Source organism: Amblyomma americanum, chromosome 9 (assembly GCF_052857255.1).
Source record: "Amblyomma americanum isolate KBUSLIRL-KWMA chromosome 9, ASM5285725v1, whole genome shotgun sequence".
NCBI classification, from domain to species: domain Eukaryota; kingdom Metazoa; phylum Arthropoda; class Arachnida; order Ixodida; family Ixodidae; genus Amblyomma; species Amblyomma americanum.
Window position 1 is genome coordinate 140,984,141 of NC_135505.1, and position 13,153 is coordinate 140,997,293.

The following is a 13,153-nucleotide window of genomic DNA, read 5'->3' on the forward strand; positions in this document are numbered from 1 at the left end:
AACTTTTCATAAGCTGAGAATTTTAAATTTTGCTCCTCGCACTTCAAATTATGCAGCCGATTTCCGGTTATGTCTCCCATCAACCGAACAGCAGCGGAGCGTGCATGCAGAGAAAAAGCGAAAAAACAGTATTTATTTATTTGTTTTGCTCACTCAAAGCAGGCGCCATCAAGGAAGTTCACTTCCGGTTATGTCAGTGCAATGCAAGGCTGACTCATGTTCCTACCACCGGCTTGAGAGATATGATATATACTTCGACCTTCGGCTTTAGAGATATGATATCTGACATATGCCTCTGACTGCTCTGGAGTGGCACTCGAAGTCACCGGGACTGCCATATAGGACTGCCGTGGAAAACCATTTGGGAACTTTTCTGACGATAGCAAAAACGTTAACAGGAAAACACTGCAAGGCTGCGACCTGAGATCTGCGGATATTGTTTACTGTTATAGTTGAATCTAAGAACATATAAAAAAATTTGCGTTCAGAAACTCTTTCCCTTTAAAAAATGCTTTTGTCCAGAATTGCTGAGCATGTCGCAAGCAAGGGTCAAGATTTTCTTTTAGCGTGTAACCTTGAGGCTGGGCTACGACACCATTACCTTCGGAATGGTAATCACAGAGTCCTTTCAGGCCTCCACATCTCGAATTTGAATCTCCGGAATGGCGGGGAAATTTCTAAATACAATTTCTCACGCAATGAACGCGTGTTTTGTTGCCGAACCAAGATCAACGTGTCTAGAAAGAGGCATAGAATTAAATTTTGCAAACAACACAACTTTGATGGAGGGTCCTCAGTGCCTTTATACCCCACATACAAGAACTGGAGGTCAGTTCCAAGGATGACTCGCCCTTATCAAGTAACGGACACTTTATTCCTTGTCCAACATACGACCTCGGGTACAGATACAAGACCTTCGCGAAGCAGAACTGACAGCTGAGCTACGCCCTTTGAATTTTCAAGTCGGCCTCCAGCCGGCCGAACTGACAACTCTCGTCTAGAATGCCCATGTCCTCTTGGCATAATGATTGCGTTGAAACAGCCTTGCTCGTGCGGTTGTTGAGGTACCGGATAGTTCTGGTGTGTAAGCTGCCTGCAGGAATGATGAGTAGTGGCTGTGGTGGCCCCGCAGACCAGGAGCTAGAAGGCTGTGCCGACTGCACCCTGGACTACTTTCTTAACGTGCTCGGCGAGGAACCGGGTCTCTTCGGTCAGCAGGTCCTCGCCCTTACTAAGCCAGCCATCGACTGGACACAGATGCGACTTGAAGAGGTTTAAGTGCACGGTGATGACCCCGGCCGCCAGCAGCTGGAAGGCTGTGTCCGAAACCTCGTAGACACCCGTGCACTCCGGATGCCGCGGGGAGCGGGGGACAGCGCCGCTTGCGGGCACCAACGTCGCTGTATGGTCAGGCTCTTCATCTTAAGCGGCGAGACCCAGGGGGGCGTGGATTACCGCGTGCTACCACTGTGTGTACCGGGAACGGGGCTCCTGGATTGCCGTGCACCACCAGGCGCCGCGATGGAAGTCGCATTCCGGGAGCTTGGCTTAGAAGGAAGGAAGGAAGGAAGGAAGGAAGGAAGGAAGGAAGGAAGGAAGGAAGGAAGGAAGGAAGGAAGGAAGGAAGGAAGGAAGGAAGGAAGGAAGGAAGGAAGGAAGGAAGGAAGGAAGGAAGGAAGGAAGGAAGGAAGGAAGGAAGGAAGGCCTCAGACGATGCTGGACATACCCACTACGGGGGAGTGGCCAAGACACAGGCGGCAAATTGCTGGATACAGGAAAGTTTTGACGGGAAAATGAGTGGCAGTAGTATGTGGTCTGATAGATTGGAAGACGGAAGGACAGAGGCCTGTTAACTTGGAGATCGAGGACGGGACAATGGCTTAATGTGCATATTAGTAAGACACGACCGTTCTGAGCCGAGGATTCTTCTTCTCTGTCACGCGCTGCCGCGTGTCTTTCATGCTTCTGTTTCCTTCTTTTGCGGCAGACATTTTCTTTTCGGCCCCACATGACCAATGGACAGCCGCGCCCAGCGCCGTCTTGTTTTTCACAATACATTTCGTTTTTCTACGCTATCGTCATGTCTTCAGGTCAGTAACACCATTTGGTGGGAACTGGATCGAAAAGGGCGCTGCAAATAAGTTGGCGCATAGCTTCGGAATGGAGTAGTGGAGGAGGAGAAAGTTGGACGGTAAGGACGAGGAGGCCAAATCATCACTTTTCTGGAACAGGGCGTTATCATGTTGAAAAGCCTATAGTGCCGCATGTATTCATGCCAAATTTATGTACGACTCCCATGCGTGTGCTCAAGTCATCATTTCGGTGCACTCATCATCAGCAGCAGCAGCATCAGCCTGACTACGCTCATCATCATCATCATCAGCCTTACTATGCCCAGTGCAGGGCAAAGGCTTCCCCGATGTCTCTCCAATTAACCATGTCATTTGCCAGCTGCGGCCACCGTATCGCCGCACTACACACCTGAAAATACCTCACTCGTGGCGACACAGGTGTCATGGCGATGCACCACGCTACCTTCGTTGTGCATGTGACAGTATGTTGACATGCGCGCATTAGAAAAACGAGCAGACTTTCGCTGCGGCCCGCCGATTCAAAATAACGGGCAGTATGATGTCAGAGCTAGTTATCTATTTATCGGCAAAGTGCCTATCGTAAGCAAACCAAATTTTTCCCAGTGAAACACTGTTCACACCTTCCCAATATTGCAGAGTTCTCGTCCTGTCAGGATGGCCGAGCGGTCCAAGGCGCTGCGTTCAGGTCGCAGTCCGGTCTTCCGGGCGTGGGTTCGAATCCCACTTCTGACACATACTTTTTTTTCTTGATCGCTTGGAGATCTAAACTATCCAAAACTCGCACTGTATTCCTTTCTCTCCACTTCAAAGCAGGAAAAACTATCATGTATTCCTTTCTCTCCACTTCAAAGCAGGAAAAACTATCACAAAAAATTGAAATCAGTAAACAGACTGTCTCTAATAAATTGGGAGAAATTTCCTCGAACCACAACTTTTTAACTTTAAATAGTTACCCCGTTTAGCATGTGCACAAGTTTTTCAGGAAATGTGTTCGCCGAAGCACAATATATCGAGGAACACCGGACATTTCAAACTTGATGAGCAGACGGCGCAGGAACAGCAAATATCTGTACGAATGGGAATGCCTAGGTGGGAAATGTAGTGCCGAACTTTGTAGAAAGCCAAGCCACTCTGCGCCACTGCGCCACTCTGCTAGGTGCTCGGAGGTGTATATTTAGTGCTTTATAAATCATAATACACTTTTTATTATCATTTAATTGTTATTTACATTAATACTTTGCTTGTCACAAATAGCATGGAAGCTCCGAGTTTTATTATGTTTCTGTCTGCGTACGTAACCATACCGTGCAAATCAGTATAATGTCTCTACAGCGGGGTTTTTATTATTTTTTTTTCAATATATCAGAAGCATATGGTACTTTGTGTTCGTCGGAACACGTTGGACTGCAGCTGTTATAACTTTGACAAGCCTGCACTACATCGTTTACTCATTGCATCGCCATCTTCAACTGGTGTTGTATGGCTTCGCTGGGCTCCCTAGCACTGAGGATTTTGTAGTTTCCAATGACAGCTGGTACGTATGCGTCGAACGTACGCACGTAATATATATATATATATATATATATATATATATATATATATATATATATATATATATATATATATATATATATATATATATATATATATATATATATATATATATATATATATATATATATATATATATATATATATATATATATATATATATATATACCGGCGGCACCCTTATCTGCTATATATATATAGCAGATAAGGATGCCGCCGGTGGTACCCGAACCCACGACCTCCGAATATCGCGTCCGCGGTACTCTACCAACTGAGCTACGGCGACGGTTGTCCAATATGCTGCTTTCGTGGGTGTTTTTGTTTTGCATGTAAGCGAACCCTGAGAGTGTTCACCAGCGCCACCCTCGCTGCTTTCTGCTGCTTTATAAGTAATTTTCGTTAATCCAATTGATTGGCACTACAAATTATAAAAAATAGAAACATTCCCCTGTGCACCTTGGTTTGGGTGACTGTTGGCTTCCTTTATATATATATATATATATATATATATATATATATATATATATATATATATATATATATATATATATATATATATATATATATATATATATATATATATATATATATATATATATATATATATATATTACGGAGCCCTCCACTACGGCACCTCTTTCTTCCTTTCTTCTTTCACTACCTCCTTTATCCCTTCCCTTACTACGCGGTTCAGGTGTATATTATGTAATATAGGTGCATATATCAAGTAATATATATTATTATGTGCGTACGTTCGACGCATACGTACCAGCTGTCATTGGAAACTACAAAATCATCAGTGCTAGGGAGCCCAGCTAAGCCATACAACACCAGTTGAAGATGACGATGCCATGAGTAAACGATGTAGTGCAGTCTTGTCAAAGCTATAACAGCTGCAGTCCAACGTGTTCCGACGAACACAAAGTACCATATGCTTCTGATATATTGAAAAAAAATAATAAAAACCCCGCTGTAGAGACATTATACTGATTTGCACGGTATGGTTACGTACGCAGACAGAAACATAAGAAAACTCGGAGCTTCCATGCTATTTGTGACAACCAAAATGTGAACCAAAATAACAATTAAATCATAATAAAAAAGTGTATTGCGGTTTATAAATCACTAAATTTACGCCACCCATGATCTTTGTGATATTGTTTTCCCAGAGCCTATGTACAGGGCCTTGTACAGTGGAGGTCCTGGAGCTGATGTTTTAAAAAGGGTAAAGAAAATGCAGGTGCCACCAGGAGTAAAGACCTTCTTTTTTAAATTACACACCGGGACACTCCCAGTTAAAAAGTTTTTGGAAGGAAAGGATTTCTTTTTACCGTGGGGATCGAACTGCTTAATTTGTAAACAGCCCGAAACAATAGACCATGTTTTTTTGCATTGCTGGGAAGGGGTTTATTTTTGGGATGTGTTACAAAGGACAATAAAGAAAGAGCTACCACTTGACGCGCAGGGAATTCGTTATTTAAGCACAGACAATGAGGATGGGGTACCATTTGATCTCATAATGCCCTTGGGCCTCCACTGTATATGGCGCTCCAGAATGGCTGGCTATTATTGTGACAAAGACGCACGACCTGCCCGAATTTATTTTCGGGAAAGAATGGACTGCTTTCTGGCCATCCAGAAAGCAGCTGCGGAGCCTCCCGAGTGGCTCTCGAGGCTAGAGCCGCTCTGTATGCTTCGTGAATTTTAGTATGACGAAGCCAGACTCATGATGGCTGACCACGACAGTGTCGTATGTACATAGCGTTTTGTGTGTTTTTGTTGAGTGTTTTTTGTGTAAATGTTATGGGTCAAAGCCAGGCAATAAAGAAAAAAAAAGCAGAGTGGCGCAGTGGAAGCGTGCTGGGCCCATAACCCAGAGGTCCGTGGATCGAAACCACGCTCTGCTACAATTTTTTTCTTAATTTTATTTCGGTCGAATTTAAAGCATAAACATGTGCTTGGATTTCTACAAAATTCGCCACGACACTTCAGACTCAGGCATTCCCATTCTTACAGATAAACAGAAAATAAAGAACGGCATAATAGCTGTGATACGTTCTTCCAAAAAGCATTATAAGTACATAATTGTGTACCTAAGAGAACACAATTACCTACTCACAGCATACTTTTGTGTTTGAAAGAGATATGTCTACAGTATATATTTCTCGGTAGCATTAGATCTTCCTTACAGGGCTGCAAATTACAAAGAATAATTGCTAAATCAACTAATTCACGAGCAAATTAAGTCACTGACGAAGGGCTAGTAGGATGGAATTAACCTGGAAGAGAATCTATCGAATCCAGGTCAGGTTTCATTCTAGAGGAAAAAATTTTCCTAACCGATGTACAATTAGAGATTATTTAAAATGCCCCCCAAAGAAGTGTCATTTCGTAAAACTTTTAATGATAGAATACATTTACGGATTCTGTAAGTGATTTTTTAATTTCTGCCTTTTCTTGCTATCTTCACCGCAAGGGCAGGATCGTTGTCGAACGGCAGGAGGTATTGCATTGCGTTCTGACGTGTATTTTTAGTCAAATACCAGTGAGACTTGATACCGTTCTTGTTATAATTGGTTTTGGGGGAAAGGAAATGGCGCAGTATCTGTCTCATGTATCGTTGGACACCTGAACCGCGCCGTAGGGGAAGGGATAGAGGAGGGAGTGAAAGAAGAAAGGAAGAAAGAGGTGCCGTAGTGGAGGGCTCCGGAATAATTTCGACCACCTGGGGATCTTTAACCGTGCACTGACATCGCACAGCACACGGGCGCATTAGCGTTTTTCCTCCATAAAAACGCAGCCGCCGCGGTCGGGTTCGAACCCGGGAACTCCGGATCAGTAGTCGAGCGCCCTAACCACTGAGCCACCGCGGCGGGGCGATACCGTTCTTGTTGTTATCATTTTTATTGTTTTTCATCCGCAATATTCATTTCAACATAGCAGAGAGGGGCGAAAAAAAAAGACCCCCAGCACTGTAGGAGCGATCTGTTCAGCGACCGCAAAACACGCCTTTCATACTAATCTGATTGGGCCGCATTGCCAGGCATATCCAGTTACCGCTGCTTACGTTCCAGGGAAGACGTAGATCGATAGAAAACGCGGTGGTGCGTTGCGTTAGAGAAGAATAGAAAAAAAAGAGGAAAATGTTAACTCTGATACGTTCCATCTTCCTGTTCTGGAACAAGGGGGTGATAGTGAAAGTCAGGCTCCCGCTGCTCTGAGAGAGTCTCTGTCCGGTGTAATCGCCAAGAAAACACCGGAAAAACTACGAACAAAATAGCTAAAAAACACCCCAAGAACGCGGTTTCCTTCGACCGTGCCAGCCACGTGCGGTAAGCTGGGGTGAAAAGCGAGTCAGGTGGGGAATTGTAATTAGAAAACGCCTCCGCTAGCGCTGGCCAACACTGGTTGGAGGTTGTTGCGAAAGGGCATGACGTCGACGACTGATGACCGGGCATTTTTGGCGTATTGTAAATAGGAAGACGCACACAAGTCTTGTCCTACCACCAGGCGCCAGTCTTCAGTTGTGAACAGCTTTCATTTCAGCTAGAATCGGGGCTGAACCTATGGGGGGGGGACAGAGGTAACAGTCGCACCCCCGCCCCCCACCCTTCCTGTCCAAGAGATAAATTCTGCATAGAAAAACCACACCAAACCTCATTTTTCGGTGGAAAAAGCATAAGAAATACACGGTTCAAACGAAACTCCCCCCCCCCCCCCCCGTATCATATGCCCTCTCCTAGAGGACCCATAAAAATATAGGATTTGCGGCGACTCTGTCCTGAACAGGACTGTTCTGCGCATGCGTAAGGGTGCCCCACTATTCCCCTAACCAATAGAGTCCGCCTATTCTGAAAGTCTATTGACAAACAGCATGGGAAGAAATAGCGCCATGTTGTGTCATGTTCACTAAGTTCGACCACGAATAGGCCTTATTCGTACTTGTCCATGAAGCGTTACTTCACACGTAAAACGGTTGAAAAAGTGCACGTTACGCTCATTTCGCGTTGTTTTATTTTTTTCTACTAACAGCTGATAAAATGGGCTACAACCATCTGGAATGTGAGATTGACGTTCATCTTGAGAGCAAGGAAGATGCGAGAAATTTAGTACCGGTTCCTCGCGCACCTGAACGTCCCCATAACCTGGATTAACAATGCAATCAGCAGATGTTGTGTGTATGCATGGTCGCCTTGTCTTCTCTGCGCAGCTTATATAGGCCGCTTGTATGCGGTAATCATAAACCACTTTTCCATCGCATTGCCTCGAATTCCCAACCAAAACGGAGTTCCGTGGCCGCTGCATGCTCACCACCATAAAAAGCGCCTATGTTGTCTTTGTCGTCGTGCCTACTATGCTCACCAAGGACGCACTATATATACATATAGGAGGGCGAATTTGTGACCGCCTGCTTAGCAATTAAGAACCAACAAAAGCCAAAAGAGGCGCAATTTTCCTCAAGCAAAACGCAGTCACTGGAATAAAAACCTTGGTTTTGAATGCACTGACTCATATAATCCAAAGGAAAACAGGGAACCTGATCAGCAGGTCGAAAAAGTGAAGGCGAACAACAGAAAAACACCGTCATAAGGTGAAATCTACGAAAAATCAAACTCACCCGCACAGACCTTTCTCTCTAGGTGCGACTACTTCTTAAGTCATGCACGCTTTTCGAAACGCTGGAGGCGTTGGTGTCTCTGCAGGACCATGAAAGATTGTCGTGGCCTAATAATGGCCAATATTGGGGCTGCGTGTATGTATTGTCGATATTTACGGTGGCGACATGTGTTTTAGCAACGGTAATTAAATTTTGCCTATCACATTTTGTAGTGCGCGTAATATATCATCATTCCTGTATGACCCTGAAAGAGGCTTACAGTATCGGCGCATAGATAAAATAAAACACAATGCGACGACTAAGTACCGTTGGGCACCATTACTAGCGTCGTTCATGAGTATCACGGAAGCCACCGTCGCTGGCGCGATTTGACGCGCACCGCGTCGTAGGGGCGAACCTATTGCGACGACGACCACGTTGGCAGTCGCTCGCTTTGCTGTGTCGCAGTTACGGCGCATTCACCCTTCAAGAATGGCTCTTCACACACAAAATGGCACAACTGCCAAGGGAACCCTTTTGACTTGGCCCTATTTCGCTGGTAGAACAGTGCTGTCAGGATGGCCGAGCGGTCCAAGGCGCTGCGTTCAGGTCGCAGTCTGGTCTTCCAGGCGTGGGTTCGAATCCCACTTCTGACACAGATTTTTGTTTTTACTTTTTTGTGAGTAAAAAGAGGCCAACTTTCTGCTCGCGACGCTGGTCGACTGCACGACCCACTTCAGCAGAAGGCTCTCAGGGTCTTCCCCGTGGCAAAGAAGTACAGGAATTGCTGTGTTGATAGGGTTAGCTGCGCGGTGCGTTAATCAGTCAGCGATTTTGCCTCCTGCAATTAAATTCATAAGTCGCATCCTACGGTGCATGTTCACTGTCTGGAGACGCGGCGTTGATGACACGAGCACAACATGCGTGCTGTTTCTGAAAGTGGCATCCAGTGAGTGCTTCGTAGATGTTGTGAATGAAAATTTCGCCACAGGAGGATGCTTGCGAAATCATCCGATATGTTTCCGCGTGCTTCTTGGATTCACTGTCGCGGCTTTTCATTTGTGTTAAATAGCAAACACTCGCGGACACCCCACCACCCACGCTTTCCCGCCGCAAAAAAAAAAAAAAAGAAGCGAGAAAAAGCAAGCGGACAACGAGAGCGCTGATAGTAAGCAATATGGAGATATATCTCAGGTTCCATCAAAAGACACGCTACTTTCGCATAAGAGACTGTACGGAAGGAAGCAGGAGAACTGTACTAACCGTATACTCACGCGCTTCATTAGCAACTAAACGAGACTACAATCAAGATTAATGTTACTAATTATTTTACACATTTAGTCTGCCCTCCGGACAAATGTCCTGGCTTCCTGCTGACGGCTAGATCCGGCGATGACCTTTTCTATTCCTCGCGGAATACCACGCCCTGTTGCATGCGTTATCCGTAGACTACGTTTAAACGTGGCATTCACGCGCAAATACTTGCACTTAATAGGACAAGCGGACTGCGCGGACTGTACCACATGTGGCGTGCTCTCTTAGAGACTATAGAACATGTTTTAGTGATGTGTCCAGCATATACACGTGAAAGACTTATGCTTGCATCTGCTTGAGGTCTGTGGACACAACGCCCCTCTTGGAGGATTTGATCCTCGACGCTTGGCCGGATAGTTTTAGAACTGTAAAGGCAACGCGAGCGCTCTCACGCTTTTTAAGCGACACGGACCTTGCCTCGCGTTTGGAATGTTAGAAAGTGTGCCTTGTTTTTTATGTATTTTTTCATCTGCCTCCTCCCATCATCATCATCCCCCATCGTGACCCTCTTTTTTCTCCTCTTCCCGTTCCCCAGTGCAGAGTAGAAGGCCAGATATTTATTTTTCAGGCCAACCTATCTACCTTTCAAGTCGATAAACCCCCCTCTCTCTCTCCCTCTCTCGGAACAGCAAACAGCCAGCGCCGCTATAGGCCTAGCTGCCTATTACGCTCTGTTCTACAGCCAATCGGTTATTCTTTTTCCTTCTTACATAAATAATAATAATAATTGGTTTTTGAGGGAAAGGAGATGGCGCAGTATCTGTCTCATATATCGTTGGACACCTGTACCGCGCCGTAATAATAATAATAAAAATAATTGGTTTTGGGGGGAAAGGAAATGGCGCAGTATCTGTCTCATATATCGTTGGACACCTGAACCGCGCCGTAAGGGAAGGGATAAAGGAGGGAGTGAAAGAAGAAAGGAAGAAGGAGGTGCCGTAGTGGAGGGCTCCGGAATAATTTCGACCACCTGGGGATCTTTAACGTGCACTGACATCGCACAGCACACGGGCGCCTTAGCGTTTTTCCTCCATAAAAACGCAGCCGCCGCGGTCGGGTTCGAACCCGGGAACTCCGGATCAGTAGTCGAGCGCCCTAACCACTGAGCCACCGCGGCGGGTAATAAGGAAGGGATAAATGAGGGAGTGAAAGAAGAAAGGAAGAATGAGGTCCCGTAGTGGAGGGCTCCGGAATAATTTCGACCACCTGGGGATCTTTAACGTGCACTGACATCGCACAGCACACGGTCGCCTCAGCGTTTCTCCTCCATAAAAACGCAGCCGCCGCGGTCGGGTTCGAACCCGGGATCCTTCTTACATCTCGGACGATCTCAGGCAATATTTCTGGTTGTTCAAAGCGGTGCACCAGGTGATGGCAGCCAAGGGAACTAGAAGCACCTGTCCCGAATTCACGGTAAATGGTTTCGAGAGCCGACGTCTACAACAAGATCTGCTTCTGTTACGTTCCCTCGTGCTGATGCGGACAAGCGCCCAAAGCGACCACGTGATCATCCCCAATGTGCTGTGTGCCAAAAGACCCGAAGTGGCCTAAGCCAAGATGTTCTTCCCCAATGGCGTTTCTTACCCGCCGCGGTGGCTCAGTGGTTAGGGCGCTCGACTACTGATCCGGAGTTCCCGGGTTCGAACCCGACCGCGGCGGCTGCGTTTTTATGGAGGAAAAACGCTAAGGCGCTCGTGTGCTGTGCGATGTCAGTGCACGTTAAAGATCCCCAGGTGGTCGAAATTATACCGGAGCCCTCCACTACGGCACCTCCTTCTTCCTTTCTTATTTCACTCCCTCCTTTATCCCTTCCCTTACGGCGCGGTTCAGGTGTCCAACGATATATGAGACAGATACTGCGCCATTTTGCTTTCCACAAAACCAATTATTATTATTATTATTATTATTATTATTATTATTATTATTATTATTATTATTATTATTATTATTATTATTATTATTATTATTATTAATATTATTATTATTATTATTACTGCGTATAGTTGTGCTTTTGGGAGGTGTAGGCACACAAAGACTATTCTGGAACAAACGGTGCCCGCCGAGCAATCGAATCAAAGTCCTTCTCCAGCGGTTTCTGAGGATTCACATCTCTGGTCGAGAGCGGTAACACAAAACGAGCAGCTGCAGAGCATCTTTTTGGTAGAACCGACGGCGTCTGCTCGCTGATACCAGAAACAGCCCAAGCCAGCGGTGCTCTGTATTTAGCCAGCGAACGCACTCTTACCGATGAACCCCGCGACAGACGCTGCAACGTCTTTCACTGCTGTTCTTCAGCCACTGAAGAATGGAATTCAACTGATTCTCTTGTATTCTTCAACGCCGTGTGCGTGTCCGAATTTACTCAGACTTTACACTGTGATTGATGCTCATTAAAAGCGGTCTAGAAATGAAGTAGTCAAGCTCTCGCCCATTCCGTGCCAAGTAAGAACTAATAATAATAATAATAATTGGTTTTGGGGGAAAGGAAATGGCGCAGTATCTGTCTCATATATCGTTGGACACCTGAACCGCGCCGTAATGGAAGGGTAAAGGAAGGAGTGAAAGAAGAAAGGAAGAAAGGTGCCGTAGTGGAGGGCTCCGGAATAATTTCGACCACTAACTCTCTACAGAACTAACTCTCTGGAGAGATTTTCTGATTCCCGAGATGTTCCGGGAAAAAAAAGGCAAGCCCTCCAACCCCCCCCCCCCCCCCCCCTCCGCTTCCTTTACTACCAATAAAAAAACCGGCGATGTTTTAATTTTTTTTACGCGTGAAAAAAAAATGCTACCAGGAACCAAAAATAAGTAAGTGACCTCATCCACCTTAATTGTCCCTCTTTCATCCTGGTCACAGCTTGAACGCCCCAAGTGTGTTTCACCTTGCAGTAATAATCAAAAAGCGGAAACAGGCCCTTTGTGTGTGGGCCACAGGTAGCGATTCAAAAGAAATCGACGTATACGTACGCCACTGCTCGCTGAATTTTGCAGCGTAAACGTTGTGCTTTAATTGTTACTTTTCTATAATTGTGGGTTCCAACATTCCGAAACGGCACATTGGCTACGAGGGGCGCCGTAGTGGAAGGATCCGGATTAATTTAGACCACCTGGGGTGGCTAAAGCGCAAAGTCGTTTTCGTATTTGGCCTCCATCGAGGGCCGCAGCCGCCGGGTATCGAACCCGCGACCAAGGGAGGAGCAACCGAACACCGAAGCCACTAAGCCATGGAACCGCGGCGGGCTCAGAGTGGTCGGTGGCCGCTGCAGCTACTTGTCGCTTATCATTCCGTGTGCTAAACTGATAAGATATATATAGAGAGAGAGCGATAGTCATAAATTTGAGAGCATGATAGCAGCGCGTTGACACCAGACTTAAGAGGCGCGAAAACACATCCGACGTCCTGAGTGAACGAGTTGCTTTCTCAACATGTCCTCAAATGTCCCACAACTAAACCAATTATATACACCCTGTCGTAGAGTAAAAGAGCTTTGTTCTGGTCCCAGTGTCTGAAGAACAACCCTCGCGTATCAGACTCTCCCCCCTCCCCCCTTTGCATGGTAAACCAACGTTTTCAATATAACGTTATTTATTTCATTTTTTC

The 13,153-nt window shown here is 45.9% G+C and overlaps 3 non-coding genes across 3 annotated transcripts; all 3 read left to right on the plus strand.

Annotated features, from left to right (window-relative positions):
* Positions 1-2,741: 2,741 nt before the first annotated feature.
* Positions 2,742-2,825, plus strand: TRNAL-CAG (transfer RNA leucine (anticodon CAG)). Its single transcript has one exon. It is a non-coding gene; the product is annotated as a tRNA-Leu (tRNA).
* Positions 2,826-5,479: 2,654 nt separating this feature from the next.
* Positions 5,480-5,551, plus strand: TRNAM-CAU (transfer RNA methionine (anticodon CAU)). Its single transcript has one exon. It is a non-coding gene; the product is annotated as a tRNA-Met (tRNA).
* A 3,262-nt stretch (positions 5,552-8,813) lies between these two features.
* TRNAL-CAG (transfer RNA leucine (anticodon CAG)) lies at positions 8,814-8,897 on the plus strand. Its single transcript has one exon. It is a non-coding gene; the product is annotated as a tRNA-Leu (tRNA).
* The last annotated feature ends 4,256 nt before the right edge of the window (positions 8,898-13,153 follow it).